This window comes from Lathamus discolor, chromosome 6, assembly GCF_037157495.1.
Source record: "Lathamus discolor isolate bLatDis1 chromosome 6, bLatDis1.hap1, whole genome shotgun sequence".
Classification (NCBI taxonomy): domain Eukaryota; kingdom Metazoa; phylum Chordata; class Aves; order Psittaciformes; family Psittacidae; genus Lathamus; species Lathamus discolor.
The window spans coordinates 24,741,917-24,759,864 of NC_088889.1; the positions used below are offsets into that span (position 1 = coordinate 24,741,917).

The 17,948-nt window shown below is 43.0% G+C and overlaps 1 long non-coding RNA gene across 2 annotated transcripts; it reads right to left on the reverse strand.

Annotated features, from left to right (window-relative positions):
* Positions 1–1,284: 1,284 nt before the first annotated feature.
* On the reverse strand, positions 1,285–16,206 carry LOC136017405 (uncharacterized). Of its 2 annotated transcripts, none has more exons than XR_010613928.1 (4): positions 16,066–16,206; positions 12,446–12,632; positions 9,097–9,313; positions 1,285–3,195 (listed from the first exon to the last, which is right to left on the reverse strand). It is a non-coding gene; the product is annotated as an uncharacterized LOC136017405 (long non-coding RNA). The 2 variants fall into 2 exon arrangements; XR_010613929.1 differs by lacking the exon at positions 1,285–3,195 and adding an exon at positions 3,954–4,032.
* Between the last annotated feature and the right edge of the window lie 1,742 nt (positions 16,207–17,948).

Genomic DNA, 17,948 nt, shown 5'->3' on the forward strand with positions numbered 1-17,948 from the left:
TTTTCTAATTTAAATTCCTAGAAAGTGATGGCTTTCTAAATAACAAGCATTTGAGGTGAAACATTTCCCAAGTCTTACAGAAGTTAGTTATATATGCCTTCATGAGTATGCTGTGACATTTTTCCTTTCTTTCAAGCTAATTGTCATTCCCAAGTCAGCTTATAGATTTGCTTCACAATTGACAAGAAATACTAGTATGGCATATCACAACTGCATCTCAATTATTTGAAGGCCTTCTTACTCTCCTGTTGAGACTATCAAAAATATATTGAGGTTCCCAGGCTCCTCTACCATCAAGACTGCCATTGTGTCCATGCTAAATTGACTTTGGTGTCAAATGAAAATTTTGAGTGCATGTCAGTGGATTTCCAAAGAGGCCTGTAGAGTAGTTCATGTGAACTCTAAGCTGTACCTGGAAAAAGAGACAAGATACAGTCCCACAACAGGGAATTACTAGAGCACAGATACGCTTCAGCTGTACGTCTGTCTCTCAATATGGCTGCAAAATCAGAGCTGTGATGGGAATAATACAGAATCAGCAAGACCAGCTCTCCACCATATGGAGATTTCCCTGTGACAGCTGAATCTGAATATAACCGGTAAAAGCATCTTAAAGGCTGCTTTGTGCCTTTTGAACAGCATAAAGCAGCTTTATCAGGAGCAAGGATTTGGTCCAAAAGTTTTCCCCAGACATAAAATGTCAGTTATTACACTAGTTTGTGACTGACAACTGCAAGGATTCTGTTGAATACCTGGCAAAGTAAAAAGCTGACATGAATATAACAGCTGGATTGATTTTTTCAGATGCCCTCATTTTCTGAATGATACATCTATTTCTTAAAAGATCCCTAGGATCTTTTCTCCATTAAGAATCTCAGAATCTAATCTTATAAGAGGAAAAAGCCTTACTTAATATTGGCAGAAAGGCCAGATTAGTGTATTTGCAATGCTGAGAATTGTTCATCATTCTAGAAGCTGTAATTGGCTCATTGCAGTAATCAATAATAGCTGTTTCTTCAGAGTGACGTAACTGTTTTTACTTTCACCTTTTCTGCATGTAGTCATGGGAACACAAACCAACCTGTGAGAAGAGGGCTTAGAAACAATTGGAACATTTGAGATGTCTGGGAGGTGGTCACTGAGGCTCATCACTTTCCTAGTTTCCAGCTTAGCAGTGTGCCTTACATCAGAATAGATTTGTTTCCAGTTGTGCCAGCTGAGAGCCTTTCCCCCTTTTCCCTCCTCCCTATTCCCCCCCCCCCCCCCCCATTTTTAATGGCACTGCTCTAGTAAGTTCTAAAAGGAGATTTCAGAGTATTCTTGAAGGTTGTTTGAGCCCCTGGGTGTTCTTTTGTTAAAAGTAAACTCTCTGAAAAAATGCATTTCCAAACCCTGAAATATTCTGTCCTGACTTCACATGCAGCCTGATCCGGGTAAACTTACCAGGCTTAAGTACTGAAGAGATTACCATGAGATGGAACCTCTGTGTTTGCTATGCAGTAATGTCAGCAGACTCCTGGAGAGAATCCAGTCAAGAGCAGTCATTATCTAAAGAATAGTTGTTCTAGAAGCCTAGAGGAGAACAGCACTTCTCTTGTCAACACTGTTCCCTTGGGAGCTATAGCTGATACAGCTAACCCTCATTTCCTTTGTTAAATTGCATGGATCATGCCCTGCGTGTATGACAGAGATACTGTTGTGCTTGTAAGGTTGTTCCATTCCAGATCTAGCTCTTACAGATGCAGTGTTGGGCCTTCTTTCATGGCATTAACAATTCCCTGCCACCTTTGTCTTAACATATATCCAGCCTTCTAGTGGACCACAGCTGTTGGATTCAAGACATATGCACACCGACACAACAGTATAATATCTTTCTGTCTCTCTGACTTTGCCATAAAGCTTGTAGTATGTTGTTGGTCTGCCACTTGTTATTCAACAGTTTTTTTTTCTCTATTCTTAGCAATCTTCTCACCTTGTATAGTAAAACGGTAATTCAGATTTACAGGTATCATTCATTCTGCTGCATGATAGTATGCATAAAATGTGGTAACTCTAGAGAAAAAATAATTACCCAGCTGTTTGTCTGAAGATATTTCTTAGCTGGATTCTACTTATCCACCTGAGTCTTCAGAGTTAGGAGAGGAAAGAAGATCAGCATACTCACTGACTGATACTTAGAATAATTTCACTTTTGCCTCTATTTTTTTTTTATCACAGGGTTTGGAAAGGTTTCTGCCCTGTGCATATGAAGAAAGTGACAAAAAGGGCTCCAGGTGGTGTCAGGACAAGAATGGCTGTCTTGGGATCCGAACAACTCACTGTCTTAGCAAGCCCCATGTAGTGCATAGGTGAGACCCAAGAATAGGTATCTAGCTTAAATATATCTTCAGGGAAGCATAATTATATTCAAATATTTTCCTTGCTGAGTTTCAGTATTCACTGTATCAAGTATGTTTGGTTTTCAAGTAAAAATGTAAGATCTAAATGCTCTCAGGACAACTTTAGCCTAGCCCCTACGAATCAAACTTCTTTCCTTCTTTCTCACCAGTTACGATGAATGCTCTGCAAGCCATGTTACACCCTAATCAGCATATGCATAATCTATACTATCTTTGTTATTACAGTATGACAGGGTTATACATAAGCTAGACAGTAATTAGAGGTAGAAAGAACTCAGCTCCAATGATTAGGATAAAGGAGTAAAGACTCAAGAGTACATAGACTGGGGAAAAAAGGCTGAGAAGAAGAAAGGTGAGTTAGCTGGATAGTAAGACTTCCAATGAACCTGAGAGATGTAGGATTGCAGAACCGCTAGTGCAGGAATGAGGAAGGAGGAGACCTCCAAGTCTGAGGAAGGCCAGTGCCAGTCAGCTGCCAGATAGCTGTGGTGAGCTGTGAATCTTCCATGTACAGCATTTGGAGGAGAGCTACCCCAGTAGGGTAACTACCTTGAGTTTCTTAATCATGTAGGACTATTCAGACTTCTGGTACAGACCCACAACAAGGCCTGAACAGCAAGAGGAAGCCAAACAGACCTGTTGGACATTGGACCTTCAACTACTGGATGTAGTCTTCCACTATTTCACTGTAGAGGCTGCTGGTTTGATACTGGGGGGATAGCTGACAAGTTCTGTTTGCACCAACACACAGAAGAGCCATGTCCACTGAAGAAGCATCTTCCAGATGCTGAAAGACCTGTTGTGGAAAAGGTGAAATATTAGCTCACATCCTGCAAAGGTCTGAGATAGAAGTATTAGAAAAATTCCTTTGGAGCCTTCCAATGATTGGAAAGCAGATGCTTAACAAAGCTGGCTTGAAGATTTTCTGCAAGAAATGTGTGAGCTACTGCTGTCGGTGGTCATCTGCTGCAGCCATGGGGTGGTGTATCACCCATAGGTATCTCCCTGTAGAAAAAGTGGACAAAGGGTGATAACACTTTACTGTAACTGCCCTCATGACAAAAAAAAAAAAACAACAGGTCCCTTGAAAATCAGGTCAGATATTAGGCTGCCACTCCATAAAGAACTTCTGGAGCAGTGGAAGATATATGGAGAGATCATCTGATCAGCTTATAGAACACACCTAGTGATCTGCTGCCAGTATGGAAAACAAGGACTCCTTGCACAGCAAAAATGGGCATGTATTTGTTCACAAAAACAGATAATGGTAGAACAGAACCAGTTTAACAGATATAGCCAAAGCAGCTCCGATACATTCTGAGTGCAACCCGCTCACTTTAATAATAGCAGACAAATGTTATCGCTGAGTTTGAGGACAAGGGCCTGCCATGTACAACCTCAAATGGATAGCTGAATTCTCAGGATCCTTAGGGAGATGGTACAATGGGCCTTCACTGTTCACTAGGTCATGCAACATCAGTTCCCAGGTTCTTCACTTTTTCCTTCTTTCTAGGTTATATCCTAGAAACATAAGAGCCCATACCTGATCCTGTACCACTTTCCTAAGTTCAGTCTTCATTGTCTGCTCTACCCATTGAGAAATGTGCTTCCATGTCCTGAATTAAATGCTCCCCTGTTGAAGACAGATGTGAGTTAAAATGCACAAAATGTAAAATCATCTTTCTACTGAAGTAAAAGTTGCAAGAAGTTGAATTCTTCTTTGGCCTCAGTCTTATCTGCAGTATGCTGATTTGTCTTTGTGCAGACACTGCAGAATTAAACCAATGTAATTCAGAGCAGAAGAAGGCCCCAAACCTCTCCTGGGCTATTTGAGATAATACAAAACCATAAAAACAAAACCCAGTATCCCTTCCTCCTCCAGTTCCCTTGATGTATCAGGAAACATTCAGATTTTAGATCCAAAGTGGAAAGCTGTGGTATTTGCTCCAACTTTCCTGGAGTTACTCCCAATCCATACTGTGGTAACAGATTGTCGACTCAGCTGAGATCAGAACTTCTTTTTTTTTTTTTCTCTTTAGCTGGGCCCCCCATTTCAGTTCTTGTGGAGAGAAGGTGACAATCTCTGTCTTTCCCTGGAGAAAAAGCTATTTCTAATGGCATTACAGCCAAAGTAAAGCTTTGCATCTTTCATATACTTCAGGAAGTTCTTTATTTGTAAAAAGGGCATATATAAACCTCAGACATTTGAGGCAATACAAACTGCAAATTCTCACGGTTTTATCATAAGTTCTGTGATAATTGAGGCTTTTTTCCTCAAAGCACCAGCTTTTGGGATGATGTGATTATGTAAGAAATTTCTGTGTCTTTTTTCTTTCATTTAGACACAAAGGTAGTAATTTTCTTTCTCCCATGGTTGCAGATAGAAAGCTTAAAAATACAACCTGGGCACTATGCAAAGGCTTAGGAATCAGAAGGCAAAGCAAAATAGGTTGAATATATATCCACTCCTAAACATAATTAGAAGTCCATGTCATAATGGGTTTTGGTATTTTTGAGATCTGACTCATGATTTTTATATTATTTTATTTGGCAATACCATATAGATTCACTATGCTCTTGGATAAAATTCTTTGTCAAGCCAAAGGCTAAACCGAGGCAAGAGTAAGTTCACTATAAACAATTACACGCATTGTCTATTCTTGGCTTTTTAAAAAAGACCATCTTCTCATTACAAAAGCTCTATAACACAATGAAGACTAAAGCTTTCACGCAGCCAAGTCCCAGCATATGACAAAAATAAAAATTGAAAGGCAGTGCAGAAACAGAAGCTAATAAAACTTGAAGGAGGTGAGACTTACTTCTTTAAAGTGTAACTTTTCCCATACCCACTGGACCACAGTCTGTTTTAGGTTATACTAGGGTAAACTGAGAGTCAAACCAGTGAAATAATCTGACTTTATTGGTCATAACTAATGTATTTTGCAATGAACTGATATCAGTTCTGTTAAGCGTATTTTCATTAAATTTCTTTTTCCAGCGTGTATATAAAAATCTAGCAAGAACAACGTGACACGGTAATTGGGGAAGTACTGAAATTAAGCCTGTGTGCGCAACTTCAGTTTAACTGATACCCCTTCTGCCCTGCTTCTGAATATTAACTCTGAAGCCTTTAATGATATAATCATGTTTTTTTTCACAAGGATCCTCTGCCTCTCTGAGTAAAGGATCACTATGTTGGGGTTTAGATGTGATGAGTGCAGCAAGAGAGACGTCTGCCTTCTAGATCTCTATTTCACTTTAACATTAAAGAGGTACTTAGAGCTGCACAAACCAAGTCCTGTAGAAATTAGGTGAAAATGGGGTGTTTCTGCACTCAGCTGGTAAGGAATCCAAGATTGCGAAGTTTCTCATGCTGTGCTTCAAACACCTCCAATAAGAAGGGAAGAGCATGTGGCCTGCAAAAGAGAAACTATCCACGAGTCATACTTACAGTCTTCTGATCTATAATCAGTGAGTGTTCTCCATTATACTACTAGCATGCTGTTGGCAAGGTCTTTGCTTGGACAGATGCGCCTTATAATCAAAGTTGAGAGATGGATAATGAAATTTATTTCTAAAACCCCACCTAACTTCTCCCTAAAGTAACAGAGCAAAATGAAACCCTTGCCAGGCCAATATGAAGATGAATTAAGTATTTGTGAAGCCCTCAATAACAGCAGTGATGAGCACTAGAGAAAACTTTAGGACTCAAGCTTCCCTACCACACTGACAAAAAGTAAAGAGTAGAGGTCTTACATGGGAACTCTCAAATCCTCCAAAACCAAGAGCACCTACCTTTCAAACTCTCTTTTAAAATCCTGTTTACTGCCTTAAAGGATCATCCAGATGAAATTCAAAGGGCAGAAATGATGGATGTACCAGAGAAAAACAAATATATGGCATCCTTACTTAGGAGGAAACAGATGGCTTTTCAAACAAGCCTGAATAACACACAGTAAAATAAGTAAGGGACCACACATTAAATACTGCAGATAAAACAAAATGACTAAGGAATCCTCTGTCTGCCTCGTGTTCCAAATAAATTCAAGTCCTTTGGAAAGAATAGCATCCCATTAGGAGCTGTATCATAATGCAGTTTTTATTCTGAATAAAATTAGTCATTTTTCTGAATCATCTGAATTTCTGAATCACCTGAACTTCAACCTCACTGTTACTTGTACGTGTAGGTTTCTAGTTTGGGTGAGGGAAAGGAGAAATACGACTTTCTTTTCTCAATGTATCATTTGGAATCATTCATATTCTCATACTCAGAAGGAGACTCTTGAGATCTACTCCACAGACTTCTATCGCTTGACCTACTGGAGTATCTTCTGATGGTACTACAATGCCACGTAGTCTGGAGGGGAGGGCAACTGTCTGCCATCGCAGTTTCACTGTTATATATTGACAGCACAATCAGTAGGCTCAGCAGTCTGAATGTTTTTCCATGCACTTATGGGGGGTATTGCACATCTTGATGGGCATTCCACTGTAATGGACCTTTCTGCATCTCAGTCTTTTCTACATCTCTGCTTCCTCTCATGTCGTTCACTTTTCCTGTTGTTTTTAACTTCACATTCCACCACTCAGGGGTCTCATCCTCATTCCAGTCTCTCTGATGGCTTTGGAAATCTAAACCTGGCCTAACTTCTGAAGAGAGAAAAACCAAGTCCATAGATGAATTTACCATAAAGCATTAAGGAGACACACTTGCAAGTAAAAGGATCAGAGTAAATACAGCATATCCTGAAGCCTTCAAAGTGATAATAATAGCACGCTTAATTTACCAGTGTCAAATTTTTATGTCCTTGGTGTATTCCAGTAATAACTAGAATAAGTCTGATTTTTGTCTCTAAGCTTATATGTCTCCTTTCCCACAGTTCAGAGAAACCTTGCTGTCTGGAATAAAGTGTTGAGAGGACAAAGACAGAATAAAGTAGGTATGACAATCTAAATTACTAGGGATGGCCTGTGATGCTGAGATAGGTGCTCTTATATCTGAAACAGAGTTACTCTCCCCCTTTCTCCTCCCACAAGAATCTCTAATTGTTTCATGCAGCAGAGAAAAACTTCAAAAGGTCTGCACGGTCTTCTCTTCCAGCATGGTTCCAGCTATGCCTGGATGCTCTGCTGATAGACAGGAGGTGAATAGATCTCTTTGTCAAGTGTTCTAACCCCTGACCCTTGTGTCATCTCCAGCAGCTGACACAGAAACAACAACAACAAACAGACTAACACAATAAGGCAAAGTTTCAGACATCTAGCTCCAGTTTGAATGTTGAAAGGAGAAAGGCACTGCCTGGTGGAGAGCAGTAAGACTTCTATGCCATGGGGAGGGATGGATTTAAAGCCCTGGTCAGATGGCCTCTGGCAAATATAACTGTGACAGTGTAAGGAATTAGCTCCTTGTCCTTCAGCTATAACTCATGGGCAGAAAACTGTTGCTTCCTCTTAGCAGGGCTGGTAGAGTTGCTTGCGACATAACTCAGCTGCTTCAGTGCAAGAGCTTCCTGGTCAGACATTGCACTGGAGCAGATGAGGAGCGCTCAGGTGAGCTGTTCTGCTGTGACAATGGTAACCTCAGGCAGATATGTGATGAACTCAAACAGCTGAAGGATGTTTGTGTTTTAAATTGTTGCAGCCTCTTCTAACATGGAAATGTATATCCAAGGATGTGTCCTCTTTTCAGTGCCCCCTTTGGACTATTTTCAATAACTGGCATTTCAGCATTTGTGGATGCCCTTCTGATGTTAACTTACCCTCTCCGTACACTGAGGGACCAAGAGGTCTACTGCAGATCTGCAGCTCCGTATGTGGCTGGTTTGTAGCTGTGGTCTGATTACCACATCAGTAAGGAAATTCTCCCTTAAATAAATGCCCTAACAATTCGAAGGCACTAGTAAAAGATGGGAAGGAGGCCACGTGGGGCTTTTCCTGTATAAATCTTACCATGGAGTTACTCAAGCTTAGCGAAGAGCCATTTGTATAGAAAGAGAACATCTTTTAGCTAAAATATTGTTGTCACTGTTACATGATGATCCAAATAATAACTTTAAATGTACCTTTAGCAAAATACAATCAATAACAGCAGAAAGGCATGGATATGCCAGCTGGTGCCTGCCTGATCTCCAGGATCCCCAACTATGCACAAAGCTGGCAGGCTGCCTTTTTGAACCTTGAATGTTTGTACTATTGACTGACTTTGCTTTTGCCCTGTCTCCTGTCTCCCACCCCGCCATCATCACTATGGTGATTACTGTATCATAGCCTGTCTCCTAGCCTTTGAAATTCTGTCTCTCCCTTATTCATCCTTTCTCCCTTAACATCCCTCTTCCTTTCGACCCAATTTTGCCCTTTAAATGATAGGATCAGATCTGGACTGTGGCTGAAGTCATCCCAGCTGTCCAGCCTGTCCCTGCTACGTGTTTGTCTCATTGCTCATCAATCATCTCCTGAACTACCTTGGTTTGCCAAGCAACATTTTAAGGCAAACTGAAATAAGCAACAGTTCACCTTGAAACACACACTCCCAACTGTGGCAGCCGAAGAGCCTACTGATATGCATATATACAACAAAAGGGAGGGGAAGACATGTCCTAAGGTAAACTTTCTGTTCTCTTAAAACGGTCTCGATAAATACGGGTAATGAATGCTCATCCATCTTCCTCTTATTGATTTAATCTTATGTCAAACCTACCTTTTCACATATTCTGGAAGACATCCTGTTTTCCTCCACGTGTCAGTTAGCATCACGTAGCACAGCGACTGATAGGAGCAGAGTTCAGGGATGATAATGAGCTCTGTTGTTTCTGATGCAAGAGACAGCCCCAGAGACTCAGAGGTTCTAACTCAACTTCGAGTCGGTAAATGAAGCCCGAGGCTTCAGACAGAGCATCTCAACCTTGCATGTCCCCCTTAACATATTGAAAGAGAGAGAAAATATTAAAAGCATTAGATATGCAAAGGATCAAGTAAGGCTGGGTTTTTAATACTCCTTATTCCATTTCCCATTTTATCCCAATTTCCTATAGAAATAAGGCTTATGAGATCAGCTGGGCAATGTACATCTCTCTTTCCCCTAGCCCCCATATCTTCTTTCCCCCATTAGCCAATCTCAACAGAATTTGATACAGAAAGTAAAGTTCTTCAGAGTTAATTAAATGCTTACATGATTTATAAAAAACAGTAGCCGGGAAGCAGAGAGTGTGGTTTGGACCTTCCCAAGTTGACCTCAGATCATTTTGCACCTGTCACCCAGTTTCTAGAATATCACTTGGCTTTCAAATACTCATGGTGGGGGGAAAAAGTTGTAAGGGTAAAGAAAGGGGAAGCATAGTGCCTTGGTGAGTACATGTGGGGCCACAATTCTCATTATATGCAACTGCCACTGTGTGTCATTGTGGGAAAGGCAGGAGCCCTCTTGGCCACACTCGGATAGCATGCTGAGGGCAGGCAGTAAAGGGAAGAGGGCAGGGTTATGCAGTGCGAAAAAAGAGTGAAAAAAAAAACCCAGGAAACCTCATGTAGCTATGTAACTGCAGCCACACCAGTGGGACCATGCTCCTCCTGAGCAGCACAGCTTATGGGCCAGACAAGGTGAGTCCCATCTGTGGAGTGCCACTAGTTCTGGAGAGTCTGTTGTAGTTAATGGAGATGTGAGAGGCCTTGAGAGATCACCAGCTGTGGGGGAGTGGGGTGAGGTACTAGCCCACTTCCCCTGGTGTTCCCCATTTGCTGGGAGTTGTTACTGCTTGACCTCAGCCCTCCCGTTAATGACGGTTACAACAGCAGCTCACACGGCCCTGCAAGGAGAAGAACAGTGACGTCAAGGGTAAGAGATGGGTTAAAGAAGAGGAGGAAATGACAAGATGATCTCAAGAGAAACCTGGAGAAGCAGAAAAACACGGAAGCTGTAATATGCAAGGATGGGAAAGGAGAAGGAAAGCCAGTCAGCTAAATGCAGTGGAGCAGCTGTGGAGAGGCAAGGGAGGCAACGTGGCTGCAGAACATGGACGACAGGGCACAATATCATTTATGCTTTATGCAGAGATTTGAGTATAATTAACTTAAAAGTCAATACTGCCCTTTATGTGATAGGAACATAGATCTGCAGAGAAACAGGCTTCATTATTTTTCCTGCTTACAGAATGACCTACTATCAGGGAAAGCCACTCTTTGGCTGGCTCTTGTAAGGTACTGGAGGTGACAACAACTGTCCATTTTGGCAAAAAGGGAAAAGGTTATTTTAAATGGGCTGGAGCAGATGTTGTTTTCTTTTGTTCCTCCAGAGGAAAAAAACACAAGAGCACACAAATGGAGAGCGAGAGGGAAGAGCTGTAAAGACAGAAAACACAGCGGCTGTTGTAGTGCTGACTCTTCCTTGCCATCTCATCGTGAAAGAAAGGGCACAGCGCACACTCATATCATTTCCTCTGAGATGATTTGTAACAGCATTTGGCTGTTCAGGACACAGCTCAGCCTTTCTGAGCACCCTCACAGTACTCTAACAAAAATGCAGTCTTGGCTGCCTAATCCAAACAGGGGCACAAGCAGACAGGGAGAGGGAAGAAAGAAAATAAGAGGCCAAACCAGGCTGAATAAATATCTCGACTGAATCCTTTTCTTCAGTTTCCCTGACTGCATAATTTTCCCCAGATAAGTAGAAGACACCCATCTGAGTAACTCAGTGATTTCTGGGGTCTGAGGAGAGCCTGAACAGGGCAGCCCTGATGGTTAACAAGGTCCCCAGGAATGCGTCCTCCTCACCTTCTGCCACTGCAGACCCTTAATGGGCAGAAGCCCCATGCATTCATCATTTTATCCTTTATAATGACCTTCCAGTTTGCCACATGAATTTAACTGAACTCTGAGCCGGTGACAGTAATCCTTTTTCTCCAACTAATTCCATGGATTTTTAATACTTCAATTACTTCTATTTTTCAAAAAAAATCTTGTGTGAGGGACTGAGTTCAACCCTGTGTAACCCCAAATACCTTAAAGGTGTTGATTTCCACATTTTCACCCTGCTTTGATAAACCAAAATCAATCCTGCTTTAATTTAACATAGTAACTGTCACAACTGCTGCAGTTCTGAAGCTTCTGCACATCCTCAGCTGCTGTCCCTGCTGTAGGGATGCTGGGGAGGGTGGGCATGGCGCTGCTGGGAAGCTGATTCAGCCGTCACACTCTAATCCACTGCAGTGCGCAAGCTCCCTGAGAGTGGTCACCTCCTGTAGGACAAGCTCTCCTTGAGCCGGGCTGCAGCAGAGCCCCCATGGCAGGTGCTGGGAGGGGAGCAAGAATCACACATACCCTGCTTCCATGCTTTCACAGGGGCTCGGAAGGGACCCCACAGAGATATTGCTCTGGCTGGCACCACAGCCATCCCTAGCTACCACAGTTCTTCCCCATGAGTGGAGGGATGAGCACCATGCTTGGTGCATGGGCGAATGAATTGGGAGAGTAACCCTGAAATGCTGAGGAAGAGATTTCAAGGCCCAAAGCTAAAAAGCAGGCTGCTACTGCCAGCTGCCCCAGCCAGAAAGCAAACAGGCAGACCCTCCCTGTGCCAGCATGGCAGCAGTGGCCCCTCTGCAGTGCAGCTCCCCTCTGTGTCCCACAGCACAGTTGTCTAGGCACTAGTGCAGGAGAGAAACCAGCCCTGGCTCTTCCAGCCCCTGGAGAGGGTCTGAGCCACAGGGCTGCTCACAAAGCTATTGTGGCTGTGCTGGATCACAGCCTTTGGCCCAGCACAAGGAGAGACAGGAAAGACATGGCAGAGCAGGGGGGTCCCCTCATGGTTGATTTGCAAGAGAGCACAGCTATGGGGACGTTGAAGGTGGGTCGCATCCCGTCACCTGCTGCCTCTGTGGAGAGATGCATGGGCATGGTCTTAGCATCATGCTAAGATGCCAAGGTTTTATAGCTGGAGTGCCTCTACACAAATACACAAACTTCAGCTATTGAATGAATTTTCATTTTGAAACCCAAGAGGCTTCGGTTAGGTTTTAGCTACAGAGGGATTTTCAAGTTTGTTTTCCACTTACTGTCCCTTGCTGCACAATGGTTGTATCATCACCAAAGCAAGCTCCCACTTTCCATGCCTGGTGTGTTTGTTTGTGGCATTTTGTTCATTGTGTCGCACAACAGGCTGAGGGTCCCAGCTGTTAATTCCTGTCTCTCTGCATTTTAATGGACTCTCTCAGTCCCATCTCAGCTGTGGCAGCAGAAATACTGTAAAGGTACAAATACAAGTACAAAATAAGTTGTTAAAATATTGACCCTGAAATACAGAGTGAAGTAAAGAGAGTCTCCTGAGAAAGCCTCCTCTGCTGCATTTTATTAAAGAAAAATAACTTGGAGACACCAGAGAGTGAAGTATTTGCTCAGGCCCCAGTGAAGAGATTTGATTTTTATTCTTTGCTTGCTGCTGCTCCCTTTATTTTCCTGTGAAGGAAGGAGGACAAAAATACCCCCTGGATTGGCTGTAGAGTCCTGTTCAGACCTTGGCTCAGGATCCAGGTGAAGGAGCTGACAACTGAGGGTGCTGCAGGGTTGGGGAGAAGGGACAGGAGCAAACCAAGCTGGACAGGCTTTTCGCATCACGCAGTGACCCACCGGAGTGAAGTGATCTGAAAGACTGACAACTCCAAGACGTTTTATGCGTCTTAACTTTATGCCAACAAAACCAGAACAGAGCTAAACAGATATTTGCCCCCACTCCCTATAAGCTGTCATGAGCTAAATTGGTTTGGTCTTTGCTTTGGGACCATCTCTTTTTATTTTTTAATAACCCAGGCGTTGCTTCAAGAGAAACATTGCGAGCTGAAGGACTGCAAACCTGAGGAATACAAGTAGCCAAAGAGCACAGTGGTCCAAGAACGAAACCAACAGTCCTTGACAAAAATAAATCATTACTGAAATAGAGCCTAATCTTAATTGGGATTTTTGAAATGCAGTTTTTTAAAGGTATCGAGCCCAAGAATTAACTGAGTGTTATTTAAAGCCTGAAGTGTACTGGTCTCTAGATTCTTACCAAGCCCCCAGAGATGATGTGTGTGATACTCGGCGTTTAACTGCAAACACTCACAGGAGGACACCACTCTTTTTTGGTCCGCAGGGCAATTTCTTGCCCTTCCGTAAAAATACCCATTTTAAGTCTCCTTGCTTCCAGCCCCTCTGGCAGCCCTTAGTCCCATTCCTAGCACTTGGAGGATCTCTTTGAGAAGTGCGATGACAGGAGAAAAAGGGGTCCCTTGAGAGGTCATCTAATCCATCTGGTTATCTGATTCGATTCATGAGGATCAGCTCTACCTTACAGATGGAAAAACCTCAGGAATCTTCCAGACTGAAAGCTATTTAGTCGCTAAGCCAAGGTGAGAGGATTGTCTAGTGTTCCTGGAGGATGACTTCAGCAGAGAAAATCTGTACCCCAAAGAGAGCTTCTAGAGCCAGATGTAGAGAGAGTAAGCAGCAAAAACACATACAAGGAGGCGTCCTGTAATTTCCCTGCCACTGCAACAGTCACTGGGGATATAGCACCCATGCAGCTTAAGGCAGCTTTCCAGAGCTGGCGCATGCTAAATGAGCTCTTGGGATCTCAGCTGTAAGTCTCTCACCTTGTACCAGCATTTCTACCAGCACACCAACAAATAGGGACATACAGCAGCATGATGGCTCCTCAGGACCCAACAGATGAGCATGAAATGTGGGCAGCAGGGCAACCTGCATGAAAGCTTCCAAGCCTGCTCAGAAACGCATGGCAGCCCAAAGAGAACAAAAATCAGGCAACTCTGAGAACTTCGGGTATGTTAGCACACTGACACAAAGGGCAGATAATTTACAGTTTAACTTTGGAAGGTTACTTTGGAGAAAATATATTGTGCAGCATTAGGGAAGCTCAGGATGGTGAAGTGAGGTTTGTTCTGTTGCTTTATGAAATAAGGGGTCATTAGCATGTTTTTAAAATACACAAACATCAACATAAACAAGAGACCTGAAGTGGGAGGTTGGTCTTTCTTCTTCACACATCAGCCAGCCTAACCCAGCCCTTTTCTGCGGTTGTCTAGGTGGAAAGCAGGGCAGCTGTCTACTTCTTGGTCATTACCTTAAAGGAACAGATTTCAGGACAAAGCCCAGGCATGATTTGCGCCACTGCTTTTCAGAATGGACAGCTGCTTCTGGGTCAGTAAAAGCATTTCTTTTTCTCTATCCAAATTACTTATTTCCTAGGTTCTTACTGAGTCATTTTAGCCTCCATACACAAGAATTGCAAGAGTTATTTTTATTGAGGTGACAGAATAAACATCCCCAGGACAGCTGGGGAGCCCATGCTCCTATGAACATTGGAACATTGGTTTCCATGAGCCAGTGGTGCCTGAGACTTTGCAAACAATGTCTGGAGAAGCTGAGACACACGCTGCAAAAGAGCAGCACTCCTCCTGGACGTGTAGTGTTTCCAAGAAAAGGATGTTCTCTTCTCTGCCACCTCTAAAAACAAAACTGATTCTGTCATCTCCATGTTTGTTTTGCTACATCTGATATTTTTAAATTGTTTATTAAATGCAGTGGTGATTTCACTAAGTGTTTGTAATAGCATGAGATCTGTGCCATTGGCTGGAGCCAAGAGCCAGAAGGCATGCAGAAAAACTTCCCCCATCACGCTGCTGTTGCCAGGCCTCCATGGCTTGCAGAAAATCCCTTTCCCATCACGCAGTACTAAACCTCTTTAGTGTGATTCCCCCACCACCAACTGGGATGAAACTGCTGTGAGAAGTTGTCTCAGAGTCTGACCTCACGCACAAAGGACCTCTCTTTAATTTCACCACAATTGTCAAAATTTGTTTTCCAAAGCGTATTGTAACCACAGTATAGAAAGAGTTTGTGTAAAAATCTCCTCTCCTTGCTGCATTTACCACAATCATAGGGCTCATGCTGCAGTACTATTGCACTGGAAACTATTATAAGGAAAGCTCATTAAATTTCACTGCAGAAGTCAGCAAACACGAAATGTATACAGCAAAACCATTTCAAGGAAAAATCTTTAAAGATCCCATGTCAGGAAGATGAAAATGCAGGGAGTGCAGTCTGGAAACTGAAGGGAAGGCTGTGCTTATGCAGTTACGGTGCTAAAACAGATACCAGAAAATACGGAAATTAGCTTTGTAATAATGAAATAAAATAATTGCAAATTAAGTGACTGCTTACACAAAATACACTACACAAAAACAATTACAATATGAAGAAACAAATGGGGAATTCTAAATTAAGTCAATTCTTTGCTTAACGCAGTTCTTATAAAAAGGACACTTCTCCAGAAAGATACCTTATTCACAGCATGGTTTTTTCTATGTATCAAGCCATAGAATAAGAATGAAAATATTATTTACACAGTTCAAGTAATGCTCCATATATCACATTCACTGCTAAATGTGTGGGACTCAAGGCATCCAGCAATATGAACAAGCTACCAGGATACATTTTATTATGGCTGTCTCTCACCATCACCCTCCACAGTCCAAAGTCACTTCTGCAGTGAAGTCAGTAACATTTGTCCCCCCCTACCCCATCGTTCCCCCAAACCAAAGGCAAACAGCAAGTAGTGGAAACCATGCCATCTTTCTCACTGCTGCTACCCTCCTACAGAGAGGACAGGTGGCTGCCTTACCCAGGGGTGCAGTGGGGTTCATCTCTCAGCCTACCATCGCAGCTGCTCCTCATTGCTCACTCACAGCAAAGGTTCTTGACTGAGCTGGAGAGCCACATTGACACTGGTCCCTTTGCAAGGCTTGGGGCCACCAATGTGAGATGCTCCATGGCAGGGCTAGGGGAGACCAAGAAGAGGTGAGCCAAGGACCACAAGCATGATGGTTTTGCTGAAAAGGAGTTGAAGAGCCACAAGGGGTGCATCTTGCCCCTGTACTGAGGGTTAAGTGCTAGCCTGAGCTATCAGGACTAGAAGTCCTCAGCCACCACTCTAAAGCTGTGCCTGGCCCGTTATGGAACTATGCCTGGCTAGGAGGCGAGGGAGACCAGCCTGTGCTGGAAAGGGAGCCTGAACCACCATGGGGAAGAAACTGGTCTCCAGGAGGCCTGGGCATCAAAGTGGTGGTGGAGAGGAAAGGGAGCAAATGGGGACAGAAGTGACAGGGAATGCATGTGCCAGGTGCCACAGGAAACAAAACAGGAGTCCAGCAGGAGAAACATGTGATAGAGGAAAGGATGGAGGATGCAAAACTTGGGGAAAAGAAGGGTAAAAGAAGAAAAGTACTTACTTCACTTGAGGAGGAGTCACTGGCCCTGGAAGACTCACAGTTAGACAAAACCCTCCTTCCTAGTTTCCCAATTCCCCATACAGAAATGAGCACAAGAAAATTTTCCTTCTTCTCCTAACAAAACAAATTGGGTCATGGCCTGACCATGGGCCATGATCAAAAGCTACTGAAGCAAAGTTAGCATTGGCACAAGAACAAATAGGTCTGAGCTGGCCACAAATGTGTTTAAGGTGGCAGTGAGAAGCATGGCTCTGTGATGTAAAGGGTGGGAGCTTAATTCAGTATGAAATGGAGCTTGATGCGTTCATTAAAGGGATTATATACTGCCATCACTTGTGAAGACAGGCAACTTGTTTCAAGAGTTCCAAAGACCCCCAGCTTTGTTCCCAAATCCCACTGTGCTTTCTGTGCCCCACTTTTGCCAAGCTCTTGCACTTTCATGACCCCAGGATCACCACACTTCAAGAATAAGGGATAAAGGCACAAAACAAATTTGGAAGCTATTAATGTAATGCCATACATATTTATACCCCTAGACAGATAAGACCAACTTTTTCACCCAATCAAGGGTTGCAAGAGCACATACAGATCCATCCCAAAATAACGCTTTCTGTATATTTCAGGAATGACCCTTAACTATACTTAGGATGAGGAATTTGTCTTCATGTGATGAGCCTGACCTCATCATCTACAAAGGGAGACGTTGTGGGCAGCCAGATGCTCCTCTCATCTGCAAGGTCCGAATCACCAGTATATTTCATATATTTAAAGTACTGATCTGGGACCCGTTGCTGTAACATCTGCATGCCTTGTAGTCTGCCTAAAAATAAACAAATATCAGTTACCCAAGTGAGTGACTCATAATCATACATGAGCCCCTTTGAGTGCGAGCAGGTTGGCTGGTTAATTAGTGTGAAGGCTGACTGACAGTCCTAATACTATCCTCAAACTAACACCAAACCACTTCAATCAGTATGTGTAAAATGGCCAAAGTGCATAAAGCTAGTAACTAACCTTCCCTTCCCTCTTATATCATGTGCTAAAAAAAATTCCCTGTTCTCAGATCAGAATTCATGCCTATTGACAAGAAACACTCATAGAGCTCTTTCTGTCCCACATTCATAATGAGGGCAGAGGAGCAGATTTTAATCATAGCACCATCAAAACCCCTTCCATCAAACCATGAACCCAGCATAAAATTCAATCACAGAATCACAGAATCACAGAATCCCAAGGGTTGGAAGGGACCTCAAAAGATCATCTAGTCCAACCCCCC